This window comes from Notamacropus eugenii, chromosome 4 (genome assembly GCF_028372415.1).
Source record: "Notamacropus eugenii isolate mMacEug1 chromosome 4, mMacEug1.pri_v2, whole genome shotgun sequence".
In the NCBI taxonomy this organism is placed as follows: domain Eukaryota; kingdom Metazoa; phylum Chordata; class Mammalia; order Diprotodontia; family Macropodidae; genus Notamacropus; species Notamacropus eugenii.
This window is the reverse complement of record NC_092875.1, coordinates 409,476,700-409,502,645: the sequence shown is the minus strand read 5'-3', so window position 1 is coordinate 409,502,645 and position 25,946 is coordinate 409,476,700. Positions and strand designations below refer to the sequence as shown.

Below are 25,946 nucleotides of genomic sequence, written 5' to 3'. Positions count from 1 at the left end.
TCATCTGAAACATGAAAGTATTGGATTAGGTGGCTTCTCATGTCTCTCCTAACTGTAGATCTATCAGAAATAAAACAAGAACCTATCTTCTAGCTTTACAATGATTTTTTTTTTTTTTTTTGCTAAATTGGTAAAGACATGAAAAGCCTCTGAGACTACAGAAATTGAGATCATGCATTTGTATTTAGAAATGAGTTAGGAGTCTTCAAGTAGCACACCCTTATTTTACATATGAGAAAACTGAAATCAAGGAATGTTCAGTGACTTATTCAGGACCACATATCTACTGTCAGAGGTGGATCTTTCTAAGTCCAGTGTTCTAGTAACCATAGCATGCTTCCTTTGCATTCCATGAGCCTTTGACCATCCGAGGCATGTCCTTCCAGTAACCTCTTTGGATTTCCTGAGTTTACAGTGAGTATTACTGTCTAAGTCACTTAATGACTTCAAATCTGTTACTCATAAATTTATGAAAACAAATGTAACCTGTGGTAAGATGATCTGATAAGAGAGATAAAACACTTTGAACCTAAGAGTCTTTGATAACCATGTTTTCTTTCTAGATACAAAGCACAGACATTCACTACTAAATGAATGTGGGAGGAAAATGAGAAAAGCTTTGTGTCTAGAATAGTTATTGTGTAAAACCTGATTTTTCAATCAAATATATATATATATATTTAACATCTATAAACATCTATAGAGATTTCTAAATCTAATTCTAAGTGTTTCTAAATATAAATTTATCTCTAAATTATAGAAATATTTCTAAAAGGTTCAACACCTATACAATACCTGATTTGGAATCTCAGACAGGATTCAAAGATGCCTCTGACTCCCTCTCCCCAACCATCTATCAGGATAAATGAGTCACAAAATATGGGTTATATATTTCCTGTCATCAATTGGTCTTCTTCAGCAACCTACAACTTTGTCAAAATGATCAGGGATGGTGGTACTGCCCACCAAGTAATCCCATTTCCATGATTCCCATAATTCAGCCCATTATAGATTAGAAATAATTAATGATCAAGTGTTACAATGATGTGAATCATAGGCAGAAAAATCAGAAGTGTAGGAGGAAAAAAGCTTTGTAAGATAACATTCCATAATCAGTGAACATGGATATTTTAGGAATATACCCATCAACAGTGTCATTAACATCAGCATTAACATTGGTGTCATTATCACCACCACCACCTCCACCATCATTATCAATATCATCATCATTATTGTCATAATTTGCTATTTTTGTCTGTATGTGATTGGTTGCAAAGTGGTTTGTATCCTTTATCTCACTTGATCCTCAGAATAACCCCATAGAGTAGGCAGTGCAGATGTTGTTATTCCCATCTTTAGATTATAGGATGGGATTATGGGAATCATAGATTCATAGTTAGAAGAGAGCTTGGAGTTCAATTCCAAGTGTCTCATTTGAAGAAACTGTGGCCTAGTGAGGTTAAGTGGATTGCCTGTGGTCATGCATGTAGGGAGTATTGGAGATGGTACTTGAGTGAGCCTACATCTTGCTTAAAAGACTAGCACTCTATCCACTAAATAATCCCTTCATTTTCAGGTGACAAAACTGAAACTCAGAGAGATGAACTTCTTCCAAGGCACACAGCTAGCAATGTATGGGAGTTAAACTCAAATCTAGGTCTTCTAATACTAAATAAATGCTTTTTAGTTAAAGAGGTTTTTTATTTGTTTTGTTTTGGTCCAGACTATGGTTTCATCAGTACAGGGCACTCCCTCAATCGAAGTAAGTCATCAACTATTCTGAAATTTAGATTCTTAGAGAATTGCCCAGGAGGCATCCAAAACTTAAAAGATTTGCTTATCATTACAGCCAGTGTGCTCTAGAGGTTTGACTCTGATCTAGACCTTACTGCTTCTGAGGCTACCTCTCTATTCACTATTTGCTCAATCAAATAGATATCATGCATGTTGGACACCATTGCTACTATGGGTGGCCTTCAAATAATGGATTTCTTCATTTAGGCAAAAATAGAGTCTTCCTTCAGAGAGTCATTGAAATTAATAACAACTGCAAATTATCATGGATCCAACCTTGACTGCCTTTCCTTGGATGCAAATCCTTCCTCAGAATGAGGCCAATATTGTTGACTTGAAGATCCAAGGCCAGAATATAAAACTCTATGAAAGAACATGTGTTTTGAAGTTGTTCTTCCTATGAGGCATTTCCATTCCTACAATTATGAGTAGGTCACTCAAATGTATTTATAACAGAATAATAGCTAGCATTTATATAATGCTTTCAAGTTTACAAAACTCTTAAAGAATATCTCTCAATCTTCACAATAACCCTGAGAGGTATGTGTTATTATTACCCTTAATTTGGAGATGAGAAAATTGAGGCTGAGAATGGTTAAGTGACTTGACCAGAGTCACATTGCTGGTGAAGAGCTGAGGTTGGATTTGAACACAGGTGTTTCTGACTCCAAATATAGGGTTTGATCCACTGTTCCTGATATGTATGAGGTAGAGTCATAAAGTTGTTTTAGTTTGCATTTTACTAATTGTTCTGTGATCAAGAACATTTGTATATGGTTGGTTGTATTTCTTTTGAAAAATGCTTTTTCAAAAAAAAACAAAAGAAAAGAAAATTACTTGTTCATATTCTTTGATCATTTTTTATGTTGGTGGTGGAATAATTAATGCTTGAGGATGATTTCAATATTTTTTAAGGAAAAACTCTCCTTGCTTTCCTGGAGTAAATGTTGGTAAGACAGGGAGGAAAGGTATACAGCATTATTATTCACAAACTGGGCAGTAGGAGGAGTAAGGCATTTGGTTGACATACCTAATATGTAGATATTGCTATACAATATGTTCATTCTTTCAGTTTGTTGGTGGTGGAAAAATGACAAATATAGATTGAAATTGAACACAGTGGGTGGGCAGAGCCAAAATGGTGGAGTAAAAGCATGAACTTGCTAGAGCTCTCCCCTCAAGCCCAGGCAAATACCTGTAAAAAATGACTCTAAACAAATTCTGGAGTTGCAGAACCCACAGAATGACAGAGTGAAACAAATTTCCAGCCCAAGACAGACTGGAATACTGATGGGAAGTGTCTTTCATACCCCTCTAGCACAGAGCATAGTGCAGAGTGGGCTGCCCTAGCACAGACAGGACCTGACCTGGGGAGACAGGGAGTGGGAGGAAGAGACAATGGAATCTCTGGCACCTGTGGTGGTTTCCAGACTTTATGACCCCAAAATGGTGAGGACAAATTGGAAGGTCAGTGCAAAAACCCTGTGGAACCTGTGTGAGAGAGCATGGGGTCCAGTCCTAGCCCCAGGGTGGCAAAGGGGGTGGAGAAGCCCATGGCAGCAGCAGCAGGGGCAGGGTCAGTGGCAATGACTATTTCTGGAGCTCCAGGCACACAGATTGTGGGGGGATCAAGAGCTGACAATACACCTCTCCACCCCCACTGGAAGCAGAGAACCACTTTGCCAAAGAGCTCAAAAGTCAAGTAAATGGCTGGGGAAATGAGCAAAAACTGGAAAAAGAATCAGACTATAAAATCTTACTTTGGTGACAAGGAAGACCAAAATTCACTAACAGAAGACAACAAAGTCAATGCTCCTGCATCCAAAGCCTACAAGAAAAATATGAATTGGTCTCAGGCCATGGAAGAACTCAAAGAGGATTTTGAAAATCAAGTAAGAGAAGTAGAGGAAAAATTAGAAAAAGAAATGAGAGTGATGCAAGAAAATCATGAAAAATGAGTCAACTGCTTGCTAAAGGAGACCAAAAAAATGCTGAAGAAAATAACACTTTAAAAAACAGACTAACCCAAACAACAAAAGACATTCAAAAAGCCAATGAGAAGAAGAATGCCTTAAAAAGCAGAATTGGCTGGATGGAAAAGGAGGTCCAAAAGTTCACTGAAGAAAATAATTCCTTGAAGATTAGAATGGAGCAGATGGAAGGTAATGACTTTATGAAAAATCAAGAAATTTTAAAACAAAACCAAAGGAATGAAAAATAGCAGACAATGTGAACTATCTCATTGGGAAAACAACTGACCTGGAAAATAGATCTAGAAGACACAATTTGAAAATTATTGGACTATCTGAAAGCCACGATCAAAAAAAGAGGCCAGATATCATCTTTCAATAAATTATCAAGGAAAACTGCCCTGATATTCTAGAACCAGAGGGTAAAATAAATGTTGAAAGAATCCACCAATCTCCTCCTGAAAGAGATCCCAAGAGGAAAACTCCTAGGAATATTGTAGCCAAATTCTAAAACTCCCAGGTCAAGGAGAAAATGTTGAAAGCAGCCAGAAAGAAACAATTCGAGTATTGTGGAAACACAATCAGGATAAGATAAGATCTAGCAGCTTCTTCATTAAGGGATAGAAAGGCTTGGAATGTGATATTCCAGAAGTCAAAGGAGCTAGGATTAAAACCAAGAATCACCTACCCAGCAAAACTGAGTATAATACTTCAGGGGAAAAAATGGTCATTCAATGAAATAGAGAGCTTTCAAGCATTCTTGATGGAAAGACCAGAGCTGAATAGAAAATTTGATTTTCAAATGCAAGAATTAAGAGAAGCATGAAAAAGTAATCAGGAAAGAGAAATCATAAGGGACTTGATAAAGTTGAACTGTTTATATTCCTATATGGAAAGATCATATTTGTAACTCTTGAGGCTTTTCTCAGTATTAGGGTAGTTGGAGGGGATATATATATATATATATATATATACATATATATATATATATATATATATATATGTATATATATTTATCCAACTCACCCTGGGCCCTCTGATTATACATACATATATATATATGTATGTATAATCAGAGGGCCCAGGGTGAGTTGGATAGGAAGGGATGATAACTAAAAAAGTAAAATTAATGGGTGAGAGGAATATATTGGGAGGAGAAAGGGAGAAATAGAATGGGCAAATTATCTCTCAAATAAGAGGCAAGAAAAAGTTTTTTAAGTGGAGGGGAAGAGGGGAGAGGTGAGAGAGAAAAAGTGAACCTTGCTCTCATCACATTTGACTTAAGGAGGGAATAACATGCGCACTCACTTTGGTATGAAAATCTATCTTACACTACAAGAAAGTAGGGGAGAAGGGGATAAACAAGGGATAGGGGGGTTGATAGAAGGGAGGGCAAATGGGAGGAGGTGGTAATTAGAAGTAAACACTTTTGGGGAGCGATAGGGTCTAAAAAGAGAATAGAATAAATGAGGGGGAGCAGAATAGGATGGAAGGAAATTTAGTTAGTCTTTCACCGCATGATTCTTATGGAAGTGTTTTGCATGACTATACATGCATAACCTATATCAAACTGCTTGCTTTCTCAGTAGGGATGGATGAGGAGGGTGAATGGGAGAGAAGTTGAAACTCAAAGTTTTAAAAACAAATGTTAAAAATTGTTTTTACATGCAACTGGGAAATAAGATACATAGGCAACAAAGCATAGAAATGTATCTTAGCATATAGGAAAATAGAGGGGTTAGGGGAAAGGGAAGAGAAGGATGTGATCAAAAGGAGGACAAATTGGAGGAAGAAGTAATCAGAATGCATGCTGTCTTGGGGTCAGGGAGGAATGAAATAAGAAAAATTATTTATTTATTTTTAAATTTTATATGTTTATTTTTCAACATTCATTTTCATAAGATTTTGAGTTCCAAATTTTTGATGGAGAGAAAATTTAGAACCCAATATCTTGTGGAAGTGAATGTTGAACACTAAAAACAAATAAATATATAAAATCTTTTTTTTTTTTTGTAAAGAAATTGAACACAGTGAAGAAGGTTTGGCATAAATGGAAGATGAATTGAAACCTGTAGTTCAAAATGATCTACTGTGTGCAGAAAAATGCTGGTAAATGTTTAACAAGCAACTCTCCAGGTGTGAGGGGGAAGAATTAGAGAACTACACACTTTTCAGTTGAATATGCATCATTAATGTTTCTCCATCACTTTCTTAAGTCTAGATAATCAAGAAAGCAAAAAAAAGCCCCAATTTGTAGTGTTTGTCAATTTTCAAAGTGTAAATGCTCACAATGAATCAGCTTCTTGAGCTGGTTCAACTTGCCTCCAAAACATCCCTGTATGTATGGACAAGGAGGGGAAGGACAATGAAAGTATAAAAACATATTGAATGAAAATACTGTAGATGGTCATGTGTAGTGAGAACCACTTGGGGTAATCCTATGGCAAATCATAGAATGCACCACTATAGCTATATAGTTATAAAACTATATAACCACAGTGATTATGTGATACCATTTAGGAATGGGAAACTCAGTGATTAGGTACATATTTTCCTCAAGTTGAACAAAAGGAAAAAAAAACAATCTCAGGTTTCCTAGTCTCATTTCTTGAAGGGAGGCATATTACACAGAGTCAACACATAGCTATACACTCTCCTGAATTTAGATCTGTTGCAAACCTCAGGTTCCTGAGTAAAGTATCTCCTGTATGCCAAAATATCAAGCAGGACAACATACTGTGACATAGATGCAGGATATTATCATATGTAAAATTAGGGTTTTAGAACCTCTAACGATCTTTCCAACAATAAAGTTCTATGGTTCTATGAATTTGATTCTGCTGCTCTTTTTTGTCAGGACATAAGAATGAGAGTGTAGGAACTTGTCCATCAGCTTCCCTCTTGATTTAGAGGTAGTTGATCCAAAAACTTTGATTTACTCTTTGAGCAAGAACCCTATTCTTGTCACAGTCAGATTAAGGCAAAGAAATCCAACCAGATGTTACTGGCAACAAAGTTCCTTTAATGTAACATGGCAGATAGTTTCTTCTCTCATCTGGTCAAGTCACAAATTCCAGATTTCTTGACTCTGATTCTTTTACCAGTGTAATATTGTATCTAAACATTTACTCAGATGAAGAGAGGGGCTATTGTATCTTTTGTTAAATTTGTTCATAGAGGTTGAGTTCTCAAGGCACAAAGGAGGCTTCTATTAGGGATACTGGATCTCTTTCTCGCTACCTTCCTCTCCTATTTATACTTGGGGTGGGCTTCCCTAGCACCCCAAGTTCAAGATATCTATAGGTTCATACTTGTAAATTTATAGTTCCTAAACCTCCACCATTGTGTTCACCTTTAATTATCAGCCAATTAACCCAATTACCTCAAAACAAAGACATTAATTGAAAGAGCCCCAAAACTCTCTGTCCATAAAACTAGGGTGTACCCTCCCCCAAATGCACAATGCCAGTGGAAAGAGTGTGCATATATACTGACTACATTACTAGAGAGCCCACACCTAGGGAACACACATAGGGAATGGAACTCATACCTCCAGTGCTGCAGGATCCTGATGTCTTTTCTCTTCCCATGATATCGTCATATCACACCAACCCTACTTCCCCAGGCATGCTGCTGTCCACCATTGCACAGAGATGATATTTGAACACAAAAGAAATGTGAGTTCATTCATATTAAGAGTATAAACAGATAAGGGGTCCCAAAGCAAAATAATACTGTGGGGGAAATCTTCCTTTAAAGGGTGAGAAATGGGTGATTCAGTAAAGGAAACTTCAAGAATGTCAACAGACAGGTAAGAAGAAAACAAGGAAACAATATTACTGTGGTAGCCAAGATAAAAGAGCATATTCAGGAGGAAATAGTGTCCAGCAGTGCTGGTAGCTACAGAGAGTTCAAATATTAGATGTCAGATTTAGCAGTTAAGACATATTTTATTACATTGGAGAATATAGTTTCAGTATAGTGGTGAGCTTGGAAGTCAGACTGCACATGATTGCAAGGTAAGGAAATGGAGGAAATGAATGTAGACAGCTTTATCTAGGATATTGTGTGTAAAATGGAAAAGAACTAGAATATGATATCTTGATGTCAGAACCAACAAGATATTTTAAAGGATGGAGCATATTTTTCCTCAGAGAGGAAAGATCTAGTAGGTAAGGAGATATTGAAGATGAGTGAATTGACAGATGCCAGGAGAAAGCAGGAGAAGATGGAACCAAGGGCTTATGCAATAGATTTGGTCTTACTGAAGAGAGACTTTACTTCTTCAGAGACTAAAGCAAAGGAAAAGAGGTTGGGAGATAATGCAGAAAGGTTTGAAGGTATAATATATAGAATAAGAAGTAGCTCTTAGTGGATGGCCTTAATCTTCTTGATTGAATAGAAAAGAAAATCCTTGACTGAAAGAAAGGATTGGCTTGAGGGGAAAAAAAACCAAATAATTTCCAAGAAATGAGATATAATCAATAAAGTAAGAATTAAAAGTTGACCATCCAGCACTGAGGACCCAGTTAAGGTTAGATAACACAAATGTGCATTAAAAATACTCAGCATGGTTTCAAGATTTTCTCTATTCAGAATCATGAAGGATTTCACAAAAGCTATCAGAAAGGAAAGAAAAGATTGGAATGACAAAAGATGCCACACAAGGTGATGTGCTGGTAAATATTTAGCAACTAACTTTCTGAGAAAAATAAAACGTACACATGACACATTTTTTAAGTTTAATCTGAATTATTAACATTTTCTTCATCCTTTTCTTGTCTATATAAACAAAACAAAAAATACTAATTTGTAATATCTACTGATTTTCAGTTTTTGTGGTATAAACCCTCTCATGTATCCATGCAAGTTGGTCCCAGCACACCCCTAATTACACTCCAAAATAACTTAGCTTTAAATATTGAATATGATACTACAGAGAAAGTATAGCAGATGTTTAATAAAAACTTGATTGAGAGGGACAATTTCATGGTGAAACAAAAGATAGAGAACACTGCAAAATGTAAAATAGATCATTTTGATTATATTAAAATAAAAAGGTTTTATACAAACAAAGCTTTTGTAACCCCAAATCCAACCAAAATTAGAAGAAAGCTGGGAAATAATCTTTACAGCAAGTCTCTGATAAAGACCTCATTTCTCAAATATATAGAGAAATGAGTCAAATTGTATTAGAATATAAGCCATTCCCCATTGATAAATGGCCAAAGGATAAGAACAGGCAGTTTTCAGATGAAGAAATCAAAGCTATCTATAGGCATATGAAGAAGTGCTCTAAATTACTTTTGCATAGAGAAATATAGATTAATACAACTCTGAGGTACCACCTTACACCTATCAGATTGGCTAATATGACAAAAAAGGAAAATAACTGTTGGGGAGGATGTGGGAAAATTGGAACACTAGTGCACTATTGGTGGAGTTGTGAACTGATCCAATCATTCTGGAGAACAATTTGGAATTATGTGCAAAGGACAACCAAACTGTGGTTTGATCCAGCAATGCCACTACTAAGTCTGTGACCCAAAGAGATCATAAAAAAGGGTAAAGTATCTACATGTGCAAAAAATATTTATAGCAGCCCATTTCATGATGGTAAAAATATTGGAAATTGGAAATTCCCCACCACCTGGGGAATGGCTGAACAAGTTGTGGTATCTGAATATAATTACCGTTGTGCAATAAGAAATGATGACCAGACATTTCAGAAAAACCTGGAAAGACTTGTATGAACTGATGCAAAGTGAAATGAAAAGAACCAGAACAACATTGTACTAAGTATCAACAACATTGTTTGATGAGCAACTATGAATGACTCAGCTCTTCTCAGCAACACAATGATTCAAAATAAGTACAAAGGGCTCATAAAGGAAAATGCTATCCACATCCAGATAAAAAAGTGATTGACTCCTAATGAAGATCAAAGCATATTGTTTTCCACTTACTTTAGTCTTTTTTTCATAATTTTTTTCCTTTTGATCTGTTTTTTCTTTCACAACTGTGATTATTATGGAAATATATTTTACATGATAGCATATGTATAACCTATACCAAACAACCTACTGTTTTCAGAAGGAGAAAGAAAGGAAGGGAGGGAGAAAAGTTTGGAACTCAAAATCTTGTAAAAATTAATGCTAAAAATTGTCTTGACATGTTTTTTGGGAAAAACAAAATACTATTAAAAAACCTGATTGATTTTATTATCCATGGTGGCTTCTAAGTATAATGTAATTTCTTAGTTAGTTCCAATATCTGTTTATTTGTTGGTGTCCTAATGTAATTTATAAATGTTTTTGAGATGATCTGAATTAGTTGAGTCCCATACAAAAATGGGATTCAAAGTAATATTATTTGTATTCATATCCTAGTCATTTCTAGATGTCCCCTCCCCTGCTGTGAGTCCTTCATTAACTAAATATGTATACATACAGTCAAGCAAAACCAGTAAAGTGACATCACATGAAATATTCTATAAGCATTGTCCTTCATAAATACATACGTCTTTCTTTTTTAAAATACTTATTTATTTTTAGTTTACAACATTCAGTTCCACAAGCTTTTTCACATTCCAAATTTTCTCCCCTTCTCCCTCCCCTCTCCCCACTATGGCATGCAATCTGACATAGGCTCTACATATACATTCACATTAAAAAATATTTTCACATTAGTCGTGTTGCAAAGAAGAATTACAACAAATGGAATAAACCATGAAAAAGAATAAACAAAACAAAAGGGAGCAAATAGTACTCTTCAATCTGCATTAGACTCCACAATTCTTTCTCTGGATGTGGATGGCATTTTCCATCATGAGGCTTTTTGAGCTGAATTAGAATCTTGCATTGCTGAGAAAAGCCAAGTCTATCAAAGTTAGTCATCACACAGCACACATGCCTTTCTTTTAAAAGGAGAGGCATTATGCCAAGCTTTCTATAGAAATGTTTTCTCTGTCATTGCTTTTCACTGTTCTGTGAAGTGATACTGCTTCTGATTTTTTTACCATCATTTTCCTAAATGATTTCCTAAATGAGTTTCTGTCCTAAACGAATGATATTCTTGGATCCTATGTTAGTTAACTTCACAAGGAAACCAATTGTTTGCTGACTAATGTGGTTTCTGGGTTCCATTAGCAACTCCATGTGACAATCATGTTACATTGGATAAAATTCTGTAAAAACAATAATAATAAGATTTAGTCTCTATAAGTTTATCCATCCCTCCTCCCCTACTTTTTTGGTATCAACACCTTGTTGGAATAGGTCAACTTAGGGATGTGTTAACTGCATGTAATATCTTCTCATCTTTATCTTTTTTTTTTCTAATTTTGTATTGCTTTTGATTTCTGCTCTAACAAGTATGACTAAACAAAAACTATATTAAAGATTTATTTCCAAGGAGATTGTCTCCTCTCTGTAAGAAATAGTCAGCTGCATTTTTAAAATGATGTTTGTTGTTTATTTACAACAACTTTTAATTGTCTTACTCAAAAAAGTCTGTGTGATATATAGGAATGTAGCTTCTGAATATTCCATAAATTTTTGTCCTCTTTAACTTCTCAATTCTGACCTTTATTTCCAAACATTTAAAAGAATTATCCTCCCTCATGACCACCTTCTCATTCATATCACTAAATAACATGATTTATGTTGACCTGGTTTAGACAATTTCATTCTCACATCTAAAATTTCTTAACTTAATCATCCTCTGCACAAGTGTTGGGCCTATAGGCTACAGTTATGATTATGCTATTTTCCTTTTTTGTTTATTCTCATTATTGATACTTTGCTGCTAGATGATCAAGTGTACCATGAAATGACTTTTTTTATTGCCTTTGAGCACATGATAAAATCAACTCCTTTATTTTCCACTCCAAGAATAAACTGTAAGCTACATTTCCTTTTTAGCTTCAACTGTCTTATGTCCTCTGGTGTTGCACCCAATGAGAATAACTAATACTGATGTGGTTCTGTTGCTTCAGTTGTATAAGACCTGTTGGTCTTTATGGATACTGGAATATCATATTTAGAGTCACAAGTTTTAGTATTTATTATTAATCTAAGAACTGTCATTCTTAACCCTCTCTGCCCCCTTAGCTACTGTTTTGCAATCATCTTTATAGACATAGAAGTGATCTGGATAGCATTGAGGCTCATTATGCAATTTGATTGTTTGTTTGTTTCATGGGTTACCATGGCCATGAAACAAAGGAAATCATAAAAGGAATATCAGTGCTGTTTGGTCTACTTCTATATGATCCACTTTAAAAACGGGTCCCAAGAAGAAACTGTGTCTATGGTCTGGGGACCAGTTAAAGTACTGGTTGCAAACTTCATGAGGAGGTAGTCCAGTCCCCAGACAGTAACTACAGACTCTTCCCAAGACCACTTCTGAAGTTTTTCTGGTAGAATCTGGAGAGCTTCTTCTCTGGTGACACAGCCAACAAAACTCCCTAGATTATCTTCATTTCATGACCAGGCATCAGAGTAGGACTTTGAAAATTGTTTTGAAGATATCTATTCTAAGGAAAGGATGTAGGAAGAAAGAATATCTGGTTTTCTATATCTGAAGATCTATGTGGAACAGAGATAAAGCTCATTTTGATTAGTTCTAGAGGGCCAAACCAGGACCAATGACCAGAAATTACAGGGAGGAAAATTCAACTCATCATGAAGATCTTTTCTTTAAATAATTAAGGCTATCAAATAATGTAATGGGATATCTCATGAGTTAGTGAACTCTTTTACTGGAGATGTTCAAATAGAGATTAGATAGCCACTTTTTGTGGACACTGTAAAAGGGATTCAAGGGAGTTCTATCTTTTAAATTTCCTTCCAACTCAGATTCTACAATGAGCTTGACTTTGGGAATAGACATTAACGTCATATACTTCTGGCTTGGGGATCAGCTAGGGACGGTTCCATTGTGTAAGCTGCAGCCAGAAACATGGTGGGCCAGAGTGGTGCAATCACCACTGATGTGTGCAGGGCTCCTCTTCATCGACTACTATATTTACTTCAACCACAAGAGATGGAAGTGACCCCAACTTCAAGCATGGGCTCTGAGAGTGGAAAAAAATAGAAGATTGCTGAAGAGAGAGCTGGACTTTCCAAGTTACCTGAACTTAAAGATGTAGAAGCTGTTGAGAAGTTCTTTCTTGAAGAAATACAGCTTGGTGAGGAATTACTAGCCTAAGGTGAATGTGAAAAGGGTGTTGACCACCTGACAAATGCCATTGCTGTCTGTGGGAAACCACAGCAGTGGTCCCAAGTTTTATAGCAAATTCTTTTTTTTTTAACTTCTTACTTTATCTATTCACAACTTCATGCTTTAAGAAACAAACTCTAGAACAATTAAAGTTTTCAGTCTCTATCTAAAGTGTTGATTTTTTGAGAGCCCATAGTCTTTGCACAAGCAAGAAAAGTCAACATGTTCTTTTAATCTTTAACCCCAAAGTTGATTGATGATTCCATTGATGAACACTGATGAGCATCACAAAAGGAGACCTGTTTCATCAAGAGTGTAAATCTGCTCTGGAGCTACATCATGCCCAGACTTGGGTTTTTGTTTTTTTAACACAGTTTATAACAGATAAAGTAATTCCAACTTTTGGTCAGGTGATACTTCTTTTTAAAGCATTTACAATATGGACCACAAAAGAATTTTTTTTAAAACATTAACCAACTGAGATACAAATAATATTTACGTTGCTAACTTCACAAGCTCTTGACCTAATTGTCTCCACAGTATTCCTAAGAATTAAAGGACTCTTAACTTATTGTCGTTGGTCTAAAGTCCTATGCCTAATAGCTTAATTTTAGACTTAACCTCAGATGTTCCCCTACCCATAATCTATAATTGAATAGATCTGGTATTAAGCTTACAAACCTTTTAACTATAGGAAATTGCCACCAATAGTAAGGACATTGCAGGGATACAATATCTCCCCAACTTCATGTCACTTCCAGGCAGGATTAGATTGTCCACTTGCATTCAGTCAGGCTTAGGGTCTGCCAGGTGTCAGTGGGGAAATTGAGTCAGGAGAATACCACCTCAGCCCATGCTGAACGGCTGCTCTCCCACCCTTCCCTTGAGATCACTTATGCAGTTCATACCAGCATCTCATCAGCTTACTGGCATCATGTACTGGAGGCTCAGATCACCTTTCTTGCTATCCATATCTGGAATTAGACTCAGAAGAACAGTTACTTAATAGTCCCATAGCATCTAAAAATGGAAAGTTCCAATAACCAGGTTTCAAATATGATTATAGTTTCACTTTAGCTAAGGAACATCTTTTGAGGCAAGTCTTAAGTGGCTACATGCCTTTGTATACATGTTCTAGTTCCTGATTAAATTAAAACCTTGACTTTTCCATCAATGCCAAATTTTACACAAGTTTACCTTCCTCTAGGAAATTTAGACTAAAATTCTTTTCTCCAAACTAAAAATGCCATTGATTTATTCTCAGTAATTAATTCAGTCTATTGTTTTAATACTAATTGCTTTTGCCTCACTCTGTAACATGTCCAATTTTTATCCCCATCACTCCACTCCCCCTGCTTCCTAATACCTTGCATTCTGATTAGTCCTTCCCTCAATGTACCCTCCTCTCCATCACACCACACCCCTCTCCTATCCCCATCTTCTCTCTTTTCTTGCAGGGCAAGATAAATTTCCATACCCCTATCCATGCAGTTTCTTATTTCCCAATTATATGCAATAAAAATTCTCAACATTCATTTCTAATACTTTGAATTCCAACTTCTCTCCCTTCCCCCCTCCCTCCCCAGCCCTACTGAGAAGGCAATCAATTCAATACAGAATAAATATGTGCTGTTTTGCAAAAGACTTCCATAGTAATCATGTTGTGTAATACTAATTATATTGCCCTCTGACCTACCCTATCCCCTCTTATTTTCCCCCCTACAATTGACCTTGCCCCTTCTCAAAAGTGCTTATTTCTAGTGACTCCCTTCTCCCATTTGCCCTCCCTTCTAACATTTCCTTCACTCCACTTGTTGCCTCCTCTCCTACTTTCCTGTGGTGTATATAAATTTTCATATCAAATTTAGTGAACATGTTATTCCCTCCTTCAGCCCCATGTGGAGAGAGTAGCTTTATTTTTCCCCCTCTCCCCTTCTCCCTTATGTCCTCCACTGAATAAGATTTTTCTTATCTCTTTTATGAGTTATAGCCTCCCCCATTCCATTACTCCCTTTCTCTTCCCAGAATTTTCCTCCTTTACCCCTTAATTTTTATTTTATTTTATTTTATTTTATTTTATTTTGTGTGTGTGTGGATATGTTCTCTTCTGATATAACACACCCTGTATTCTCTATCTATCTATGTGTATGTGTGTGGGTGTGTATGTACGATCTCTCCAACTACACAAATACTGAGAAAAGATTCAAGAGCTAAAAAGATTTTCTTTCCATGTAGTAATGTAAACAGTTCAGCTTCAGAGAGTCTTTTATGATTTTTCTTTTCTGTTTACCTTTTCATGCTTCTCTTGATTCTTGTCTTGGGAAGTCAAATTTTTAAATACACATCCAGTCTTTTCCTCAACATGAAATCTTGAAATTTGACTATATCACTGAATGACCATTTTTTCCCTTGAAGTATTATATTCAGATTTGCTGGGTAGGTGATTCTTGGCTTCAATCCCAGTTCCTTTGACTTCTGAAATATCCCACTCCAAGCCCTTCAATTCCTTAATGTTAAAGCTGCCAGATCCTGTGTTATTGTGATTGTATTTCCACAGTACTCAAATTGTTTCTTTCTAGCTGCTTGCAATATTTTCTCCTTGATCTGGGAACTCTGAAATTTGGCCACAATATTCCTAGGAGTTTCTCTATTTGGGTCTCTTTTAGAAGATGATCGATGAATTCTTTCAATATCCATTTTGCCCTCTGATTCTATAACATCAGGGCAGTTTTCCTTGATAATTTCATGGAAGATAATGTCTAGGCTCTTTTTTTGATCATGGCTTTCAGGTAGTTCAATAATTTTTAAATTATTTCTCCTGGATCTATTTTCCAGGTCAGTTGTTTTTCCAATGAGTTGTTTCACCTTATCTTCTATTTTTTCAAATTTTTGTTTTTGTTGACTAACTTCTTGGTTTAACTCATAGTCATTCATTTCCCTGAACTCAATTCTCTTTCAATGAATTATTTTGTTCAGTGAGATTTTGAACCTTCTCCTCTATTTGGCTAATTCTGCTTTTTAAAACCTCCTTCTCCTTGTTGATTTTTTTGGACCTCTTTTTCCAATTGATTTAGCCTCTTTTTAAAGCTGTTATTTTCCTCAGCATTTTTTTGGTTCTCCTTTAGTAAGCTGCTAACTTGTGTTTTAAGATCTTCTATTGCCTTAGCCCATTTTAAGTTCCCTTTGGAGGCAGAGGCCTTGATTTCCTCTGACAGTATGCCTTGTTCTTCCTCATCCAAAAGGATGGGGGCAGACACCTGTTCCCCAAGAAAGTAACCTTCTATGGTCTTATTTTTTTCCCCTTTTTTGGACATTTTTCCCAGCCAGTTACTTGACTTCTGAGTTTCCTCTCCACAACCACTTCGCCTCCAGTTCTGCCAAGCTAGCACTTGGGGGCTGAGATTCAAATGAGCTTCTCCCAAGCCTCAGGGGTTTTTGGCAGGGGTGGGGCTGCTATTCAGTGTGAGATTAAGTTCAGTTGCTGGGGGGGTGGCAGGGCCACCATATGGGGCTCAGTTCCCTCGGGGGTTTATGAGGAGACCTTCAACAATGGATATGGGCCACTGCCTGCTTTGGGAGCTCTTGTCTGCTGCTGCCTCTACTGCTGCCTCCTGAGGGGGCCTGAGTTAAGGGGACACCCTGCTCCCTTCTTGGCCAGCTGAAAAGACCCTCTCACTGATCTTTAGCACCTGAAGGTTGAGGGACCCGTGCTGCTGCTGGAGATTCCATCCCTGAAGGCTGCTCGGATCTGCTCCTCTCAGTGCCTCATGGCCAAGGCAGGACTGGGCTCTGCTCTGTGTCCGGTACATGACAGACCTTTTCCGTTGGTTTTTCAGGTCTCTGAAACAGAAATCCCCTCCACTCTGTTGTTCTGTGGCTTCTGCTGCTGTAGAATTTGTTGAGAATTCTTTACAGGTATTTTATGGGCTGTGGGGTAAGAGCTAAGCGTATGTGTACCTTTGTACTCTGCCATCTTGGCTCCTCCTATACCAAACTCTTCCATCACCAGTGTCCAGATGCTTTTGACTAAGCTGCCATCAATTAGCCAGAGAATTGTGAGTGTACAGAGCTTGGCTGAAGATGATGTGGAATAGGAAACATGTCAACATAATAAAATCTTAATAAAAAAATTTCAAAATAATTCTTAGCCTGGAAGATGAACAACAATTGCGGTGGGGATGGGGGGTTGAGGGCTAATTATGGACTATGCATTACACTGAGATCTACCAAAGCTGATTCTAACTTTGTGTATGTATGTTTGCTTGGATTGCATTTATCTTAATGAAAAGTATATTTTAATGATTTTTTTCATTTTATAAATACACCATAAATTACTTTTTAAAACCCAACAATATTATATCTCCTAGGAACAATGGAGGAGGCTGAGCAGAATTCTCTCTGGGCTAGATGGAATCTGATTGTTTCAGGTCTTTGAGATTCTCACCATTAGATTTTTTTTTTTTTTTTTAATGTAAAGCCCATTACTGAGTCCTGTGTCCCAAATAGGGCTTCTGTAAACTGCACTTACTGACTGAGGTTTTGACAGGTGAAAACCAGCCCACAACAAATCTGAAGCTAAGATCATACGTCAAAATGAACTACCAACAAGACACCAACTGTCCTAGGATCGATCGGCCAGACCACAGAAGTACAAGATAATAACACCTATATGATCAAATTTGCCCAGTGTAATGGTACAAACTGACGAAGCACTGTAGCCACAGTATCATTCCATTTCTTAGGGAGGAAGTCAGCTACTAGATTTCAATTCTCTGCCTTACCTACTCAGCCTACATGATAAATGCTGTTGTCAGAAAGAAACCCAGCATTTGTAGATAACGTCCAACAGACGTGGTTCTGTGACTTCCAGACTAAAATGGTAGCTGCCCATCAGATGTCAAATACATGGTTCCCTGCCCAGCAGAATAAATTGTGGGTCTATACCAAACAGATATTCTGCAGGGATACTACCCACTTGTACAATGTGGGTTGAGCAAGATGCTTATTGTTACCCCCACACACACCCATTTTGGCAGGCAAAGTAAAAACTAATCACTTTTACTTCTTATTGGAATACTTGGCTCATTCATTCTTTATGATTAGTGGGCTTTGGAATGAGACACAATGATTAACCTTGCCCCTAAGTCAAGGGCTGATATCTGTGATTTATTCAGGCAGGCCTCCCAGTCAGATCCTGTTTTACACAAAAAGAAGCTAAGACAGTTAATTGAGGTCAAGTGACTTGCTAAAGATTACACCCTGCCTAATGGAAATGGGAGGATTAGACATTTCAGCCTCCATATTTCTGGCTTGCTGCCCAGCCCCTCAGTGCTATCCTGCATCTTCTGGGATCAACAAGGCAATGCCCTAGTGCCTTTTACAACAGATGCAACAGTTCTAACAGTGAAACATGGTTTAATACCCCAACTATTCTTATATTACCTTCTGATCTGATGATTGTATTGGGAATAAATTTTTGTGGTAATGACATAGTCCAGGCTTATATTGGAATAAAGAGTACACATAGCCCCCATATGTGGGTTCTGGCTTCATATGATAGCAGGGAAGTTGCCAGATTTCATGTGATTTTGCACACACTTCTGCTGATTCAGAGGTGGGGATGTGAAATATAGACCTGCACTCTGGGATGCAGCATGGATTCCAAAACTCCCAAAGAGAATCTTTGTTCCTAAATCAATGACCATAATTTATGTTTGTGTAACATGGAATGAACCTAGGATTGTGGTGGGGTAGAGGAGTTGTTTTACTTGAATTTATGGGTCTTTCACATAAGTAATACATGGTAATTAACATATGATTAATTATAAGTAGATCAGGGACAGTTCCATACAACTCTGCTAATGTGAAACAAAAATAATTCAGAATTTGAAATATCTTTAATTGGCTTAGTTTTTTCAGGTCAGTTTCCTCATCTGTAAAATGAGGAGGTTGGGATGTGATGACCTCTGAGTGCTCTTCCAGCTCTAAATCTATAATCCTATGATCCTAAAAAATACCTCTTGGAGTTTGAACATGCAACATGTAGAGGAGGGGGAATATTGTCCATGACTGGCTTTTGCCCCAGTTCCTGAGAAGCATACAGTCATTATAATTTGCATTTTGTAAGAATTTTTCTTTCTTAAAATTGAAAGTGTTTTCCCAATAGCTCATTCATTCTGACTGCTGTAGGAGGTGAATAAATGACATTTATTGCTCATATCATTCTTAGATAAAGATGCACAGTAAAAGAGATCAGGGACATTATTCATTCTTCCTATGACATTGTGGAAGCCAGATTTCTACATTACCTAAAACCTACTAGATCATAATTTTAAAAAAAATTAAGTGTGTACCTGTGCTTTCATTGATATTTGGGATTCCCAGTGGGGAAACTTTCTCCACTAAATCATATTCGCATATTCTCTGTAAGTTGTGGTCTCAGTTGCTTGGAGCAGTAAGAGGCTAAGTGACTAACCCACAGACACACAGCTAGAAAAATCACAGACAGGACTTTAACCTGGGTCATTTTGCTTCTAAGATGAACCCCTCACTGAACTTCATCATGCCTTTTTCTCAGACCACAATAGAGAAATTGATTTTGGATTCAAAACAGTAAACTACAGGTCCAACGTTGTGCTCCCAGGTTTGGTTATTTTGACACTGAAAGAGCCATAATAGGTTTCATTCCTATTGTGATTTAAAGTTTGAAAAGCACTTGAGATTCTCCCAAAGGTCTGGTAAGGTGGGCAATATAAGTAATTTTAGGTCCATTTTACAGATATGAAAATGGATGCTCAGGAAGATTAATTTGCTCAGGCATCATGAACCTAGGAAGGTCAGGTGCAGGATGTCAGTGGATTCCAACTCTAGCACTCCATTCACTGGGCCATGCTCCCAATGAGGACTGCCAACATATGACCCTGGACATAGACCATATGCTGAAAGGCACTAACACTTCCATGTATGACCTCAAAAATAAAATCTGTAGAGAATCTATCAATAATACTACACTTTCAGCTAGCAGAAAAGAAAACTGAACACTTCTTGTAGCTATCAGGTGAACACAGAAAGCATAACCATATCTGTACATAACCTTAATCTACCTTTCTGTACAGATCTCTGTGGGTTAATATCTCCTGCTAAAGACATTTTCCTGATGCACCTGAGACAACCCCTTGCAGATGGCTGCCTACAGGCCCTGACTTGTGTTAAGGCTGTTGCACTGTTTGTGAATGTGTGGGAGCATATTCGTGTGTGCACACCTGTGTTCACACCTGTGTGCTTTCACATAAGAAATGATTTACTAAACATAATAACTTTAGAGTGGCCAGAATCCAAGTTTTGGAAAGGTAGCGATTCAATTCACAGCCAACTCTGCGACACAGATACATTCAAAGTGGGAAGAAGCATGTCAATTCTCTTGCCCTGCTGCCAGGCACAGACATTTAGATTTTCCTTGTAAATTCAAGGGTGGCATTGGGCCCAGAGTTTGCACTTTCTGCCAAGGTCCTTTCAGTGCACATGACTTCCAAATTAAGACAGATGCAAGGTTGGACGTCCCTTGTTTACCTTCAGTAAGTGACCCTCCTCAGTATGTATATCAAAGTGTTTTCTCTTTTCCAAATAATTTCATACATCTGAGTTCTTTTGGGTTGTTTCTATGATGTTAACCTACCATGACTTTGATGGGTATTATTTTCCATTTTACCAGCTTACAGGATTACTCAAAATGAATGAATGAGTGATAATGTGTGTTGTTACAAGAATCCATGAGCTGCTATTAGAAGGGCACCAGTTCAGTGAAGGTAAGCTGGGGGTTTAAAGCCATCTCTGCCTTTTCTTAGTCCTGCTACCTTGTTGAGCAAGGCGCTGAACTCCTCTGATCCTGTTTGCTCATCTCTAAAATGGGGCCAATAATACTTGTACTGCCTTCCTCCTAAAAAAGTTCTTCATTCGACTTAAAGCCCTATCTACATAAATAACACTGTGGTTATTATTATGATCTAAGTGTCATTATCTACTCCTCCATAACCAATCCATTGCCAAGTCTTCTTGATTCTACTTTCATCATCTCCCACGTATACTCTCTCCTCTCCTCTTCCTACAGTGATGAAGCCCTTTCTCACCTCATGGCTGGACTATTGCTACAGCTTTCTAATTGGTCTTCCTGCCTCAGTTCACAGCCCACTGTAGTCCATGTTCCACTCAACTGTCAAAGTGATCTTCCTAAAGCACAGGTCTGAACATGTCACTTTCCTATTCAATAAACCCCAAAGATTCCCTGTCATCTCAGGGGTGAAATATAAAATCTTCTGTTTGACTTTCAATGGCCCTCATAACCTCTTTCCCCTCCTATCTTGCCAGTCTTTGTATATATACCCTATTCCCTCCCTGTTTCTCTCCTAAACCCTATCCCTGACTAAAGAATTCTTCAATCCAATGTCACTTGCCTCTTTGCTTGACCTATGTTAAGACATTCCATATCCCAGCTTGGAGAGATTTCCCTGGCTATTCCCAGTGTCTAGAATACTTTCCTTCCTAATCTCCATCTCCTGACCTCCTTGGCTTCCTTCAAGTCCAATGTAAAATCTGACTTTCTACAAGAGTCCTTTCCCATCTTCCCTCAATGCTAGTGTCTTCCCTCTCTTCAATATTTCCAATTTATCCTGAATAGATCTTGTTTGTACATAGTTATTTGCATGTTATTTTCCCCATTGGACTGTGAGCTCCTTGAAAGTTGGGATTGTTTTTTATTTTGTGGGATTTTATTTTTTTGCCTTTCTTTGTACCCTTAGCACTTTGTACAATGACTGGCAAACAGTGGGTGCTTAGTAAATGCTATTTTGTATAGTAAATAGTAAATAACTATTGACTCTCAAGACTCAATTTCAGAATTTTTAGACTGGGCTCATTACTGGTGTCTAGTTGTGCACTTGGACTTCAGGGTAATAATACTGACAGCTCTGACCTAGCTTTCTGGATTCTCTTATGACTTCCTGTCTAAGAAAGTTAATATTCATCATCCAAGTTTATTTGAAGACCCATGGCATTGACATGCCTTGGATTTCCATGGTCAAAAGACTAGTCACTGAGTTACCAGTCTGCTGATGCATAGTTAGCTCAGCTGGTCCTCAGATAGAAGATATACTTGTGGCTTCTGGTTGCTTTATTTTTGGCCAGGAACAATAAGAGAAAAACTATGAGCTAGGCTCATTGAGGAAGAAAGGAGAGTGTCCTAGAAATGAGTAGAGATGAGCCACCAGAATTGTTATTATTTAATCTACTTAAATGTAACCATTGTGTATTTAATATTCCACTACACTCATGACTCCCAGTTTGTTTAACTGTTGCCCAATTGATGGGCATCTACTTTGTTTCTAGTGCTTTTTTTTTAACCATAAGTAGTGATGGTATAAATATTTTTATAAACTATCTTTTTTAACATCAGAATTTTTCTGCCAATCATGTACATCTATAAATCCTAGGGCACCCCAGTTTTTGAAGAATCAACATTTTGGACAACCTTAAAAGTAAGAGAGAAGATAGCTTATAGTTGATGTAAGTGAATTGTAGTATGTTCCCAAGGACAAGTTGCACGTATGAAGTGGCATGAAAGATACCACCTAGGTAACACATGATTAGTAAAAGAGGTGGTCTGATCATGCAGTGAAATGAAGTGTAATAGATGAACAGACCAGAATCTCAAAACACATGTAGGACAATCTCCAGTATGCTTGGTAAAGGGTTGATGGGAAGACCTGGATAGCCATCTCACTGGACAAGAAGCATTAGCAAGTCATCACTCATATGTCAGAATTTTCACATCAACGAAGTCACAGAACCATTAAAATATATATATATGTATATTTATACATATATAATATATAATAAAATATATATAAAAATGTATATATAATTATGTTATACATATGTGACATACATGTATTGTGTATTTATATATGTGTGCATGTGTGTCTGTATACATGCATTAGGTATATACTAGAGTCTTCCCAAGAATAAATCCCAAGAAATTATTTTTGGTAAGGAAAGAAAAAGATTGAGTTCTGTTAAAGGCAAAAATAAAATAGAAAATAGCTACTTTTTAAAAAGCCTCAGTTGAAGTAAGAAGGACTTTAATTTTAGCTCCAGCCATTACATACATGACAACTTTATAAAAATCTTCTTCATTTTTACCTGCTTTCATAAACATGTCAAATTGTCCTATCCTCACTCTCCTTCAAAGAGTCGTAGGAGAAATGTAATTACATAAACTTTATGGGAAGTCTGCTTTGGAATAAAATTATTGTACAAAGCCAGAGACCTCATGATAATGCTTTGATTAATGGGAAACTAGAAAGGAACCTGGAAATATTTAGGTGAATACCTTAGAGGAAATCTTGGCACCCAAAATCAAAGAATCAAAATGGAAGGCCCACAGGCTCTTTCTCCCCTTCTCAGACATGACAGTGCAGTCAATGAACTAGGGTTGGGCTGTGACATCTTCCAAGGCAAACTAGTACAAGTTATTCCCTGTTTATTTCCCTGAAGGTGACTGCTAAAGCATTGCCTGTCCTGACTCGCACCCAGTGTCTGAGAAAGGGCTCCCTGAAGACCTCTCAGGACTTAGCACTCCAGTGTGAGCTTTCCTTCTTAGAGGAATCCAATCCCATCAGTCCATCAATAAATATTTGCTAAGGGCCTTCACTGTGCCAAATATTGGGGATAGAAGGAGAAGTATAAGCTCAAGTAGTTCACAGCTTAAGAGAAGAGACAATATGCAAACGGTTATGCACAAATAAGATATATATGCAGGGTAAATCAAAAATAATCAACAGAGAGAAGGCACCAGAATTAAGGAGGAAAGGCTTCCCGTAGAAAATGAGATTTGTAACTGAGATCTAAAGGCCACCCAGGAAGCCAGGAGTCAGAGATGAGGAAGGAGAGCATTCCACTCACGTAGGACCTCCAGTAAAACTGCCTGAAGTTAGGAAGTGAAGTGTCTTGTGAGAGGAACAGCAAGGAGGCCAGTGTCCCTGGATTGCATAGGGGAAATTAAGGTTTAAGAAATCTGGAAAAGTGGGCAGGGGATAGGGAGACTGTCAAGTGCTTCTGAATGGCAGAGGATTTTATATTGCTCTTAGAGGTGGTAGGGAGTCACAGGACTTTAAAGAGTGTGTTTGTAAGAGGGAGGGAAAAGGGTGGGTGACATAGTCAGGCCTAAGCTTTAGGAAAATCTCTTTGGCTGCCAAGTGGAGGATGGACTGCTGAGGGGAGAGACTTGTGTCAGGGAGACCAAACATCAGACCAGGTTAGTGGCAGTTTTAGAGGGGAACAAGGGAGATATGTGAGAGATGTTACAAAGGTAAAATCAGTAGACCTTGGCAACAGATTGCATATGGAAGATGAGAGAGAGTGAGGAGTTGACAATGACACTAGATTGAGGGCCTGATGAGTGATTAGAAGAATGGTAGTATCCTTTATAGTAATGGAGAAGTTAGGAACAGAGTAGGATTGGGAGGAAACAATAGTGAGCTCAGTTTTGAGTCTATACATCACCCTTACCCCATTATGATGTTTCTAGAACATCCTCTGTCCTAAATGAACATTCTACCATAGAAACTTACCCCTCTGACCTTTCTGCAAATCAATTTCAGCCAAAGAAATGTCTTATTTGTGCATAGTTATTTTCATGTCTCTTCCATTAGAGAGTAAACTGAAAATAGGGTCCATTTTTGCCTTTCATTGTATCCTCTGTGTTCAATACAATACCTGGCACATAGTAGGCACTTTATAAATACTTAATGACTTGAGTTGACCACTTCACAGGCAGAATATGGGAAATGAACAAATCTGACACCCTTCTACCAAAATACAAACACATACTCACACACTTTCAGGATATAAACTCTGGGTAAAATCAGAGAGTTCATTCCTATAGCGGTCATGGAAATCAGAAGATAAAAATCCAATGGAGGAGGACATCCAGGCAAGCAAAAGTCATTCAAGTTTTAGCCTTTTTTGTCCATCTTATTACTTCCCTTCTGATACAGGCATTTGGGGAAAAGCCATAGTATCAATCCCTTTTTGACCCCTCGGAGGACAGCAAATTGGTGTAAACATTCCAATTTCACAATTCTTATTTCTGGTGAATTTCTCCTTGGTATCCTAATACAATGGGCTACATTGCATTGAAGTAAATGGTTTCACAAAAGTCAGGATTCTGGCTTTCCCACTGTACAGTGAGAAAAGGGGGAACAGACTAAGCCTAGGGTGGGAGAGAAGGGAAATATAATCTAGGAGACCTTGGCTCACAACAAAAAAAAGGCCCAGTGGTCTGAAAAACGCTGAAGTCTTCCCCAATTCCTGGGGAGATTTTACACATATTTCTGCTGACTTAGGTCAAGGTATTAGAAAGACTTTCTGAAGGCGTGGAACTGATTAACTCAAGCTCTTACCCAGACTGCTCCAGGACAAAGGATTAGGACAAAGGATAACGGCACAAAAGAACTGGTTGGGATGGTGAGTAAGGAGAGAAGGATAGGCCTTTGGTTTCTTGGTACCAATAGGCTTAGGAGGTTTTATTCTCAGCTAAATCCTTGAATTCCTGGTCTGGAAGTTCACCAGATTGATGGACCCTGGCAAAAGAGAGGGATCAACTTGCCACGCTGTTTAAAATAGCCTTTTGAGAATCCAGGCATCAGAAAATTGCTGCGTTCTTGTTGTTGTTGGTGAGGTTTTTTTGGTTTTTGTTTTTTTTATTGAGACTGTCACTAGCATTCCTTAAGCTGAGAATCAGAATTTGCTTCACTTTGAAAGGGAAGGCTTTCCAAATGGGGCCTCATTTTGCCAAGCCCAGGTCTCTACAGCTAGAACTGTTTGTGCTCAGTCTCTGGAGGAACCTGGCACAAAGTTGAGCCTCAGAGTTATTACCCTCGATAGTCGCTAACATCCCCTTCCTCT

At 37.6% G+C, this 25,946-nt stretch overlaps 1 long non-coding RNA gene across 1 annotated transcript in view; it reads left to right on the top strand.

Annotated features, from left to right (window-relative positions):
- Positions 1-351: 351 nt before the first annotated feature.
- Positions 352-25,946, top strand: part of LOC140501751 (uncharacterized) — a 35,719-nt gene continuing 10,124 nt past the window's right edge. The window contains exons 1-2 of the long non-coding RNA XR_011966342.1: positions 352-414; positions 20,698-20,791. This is a non-coding gene — a long non-coding RNA (uncharacterized lncRNA). The remainder of the gene's footprint in view (positions 415-20,697; positions 20,792-25,946) is intronic.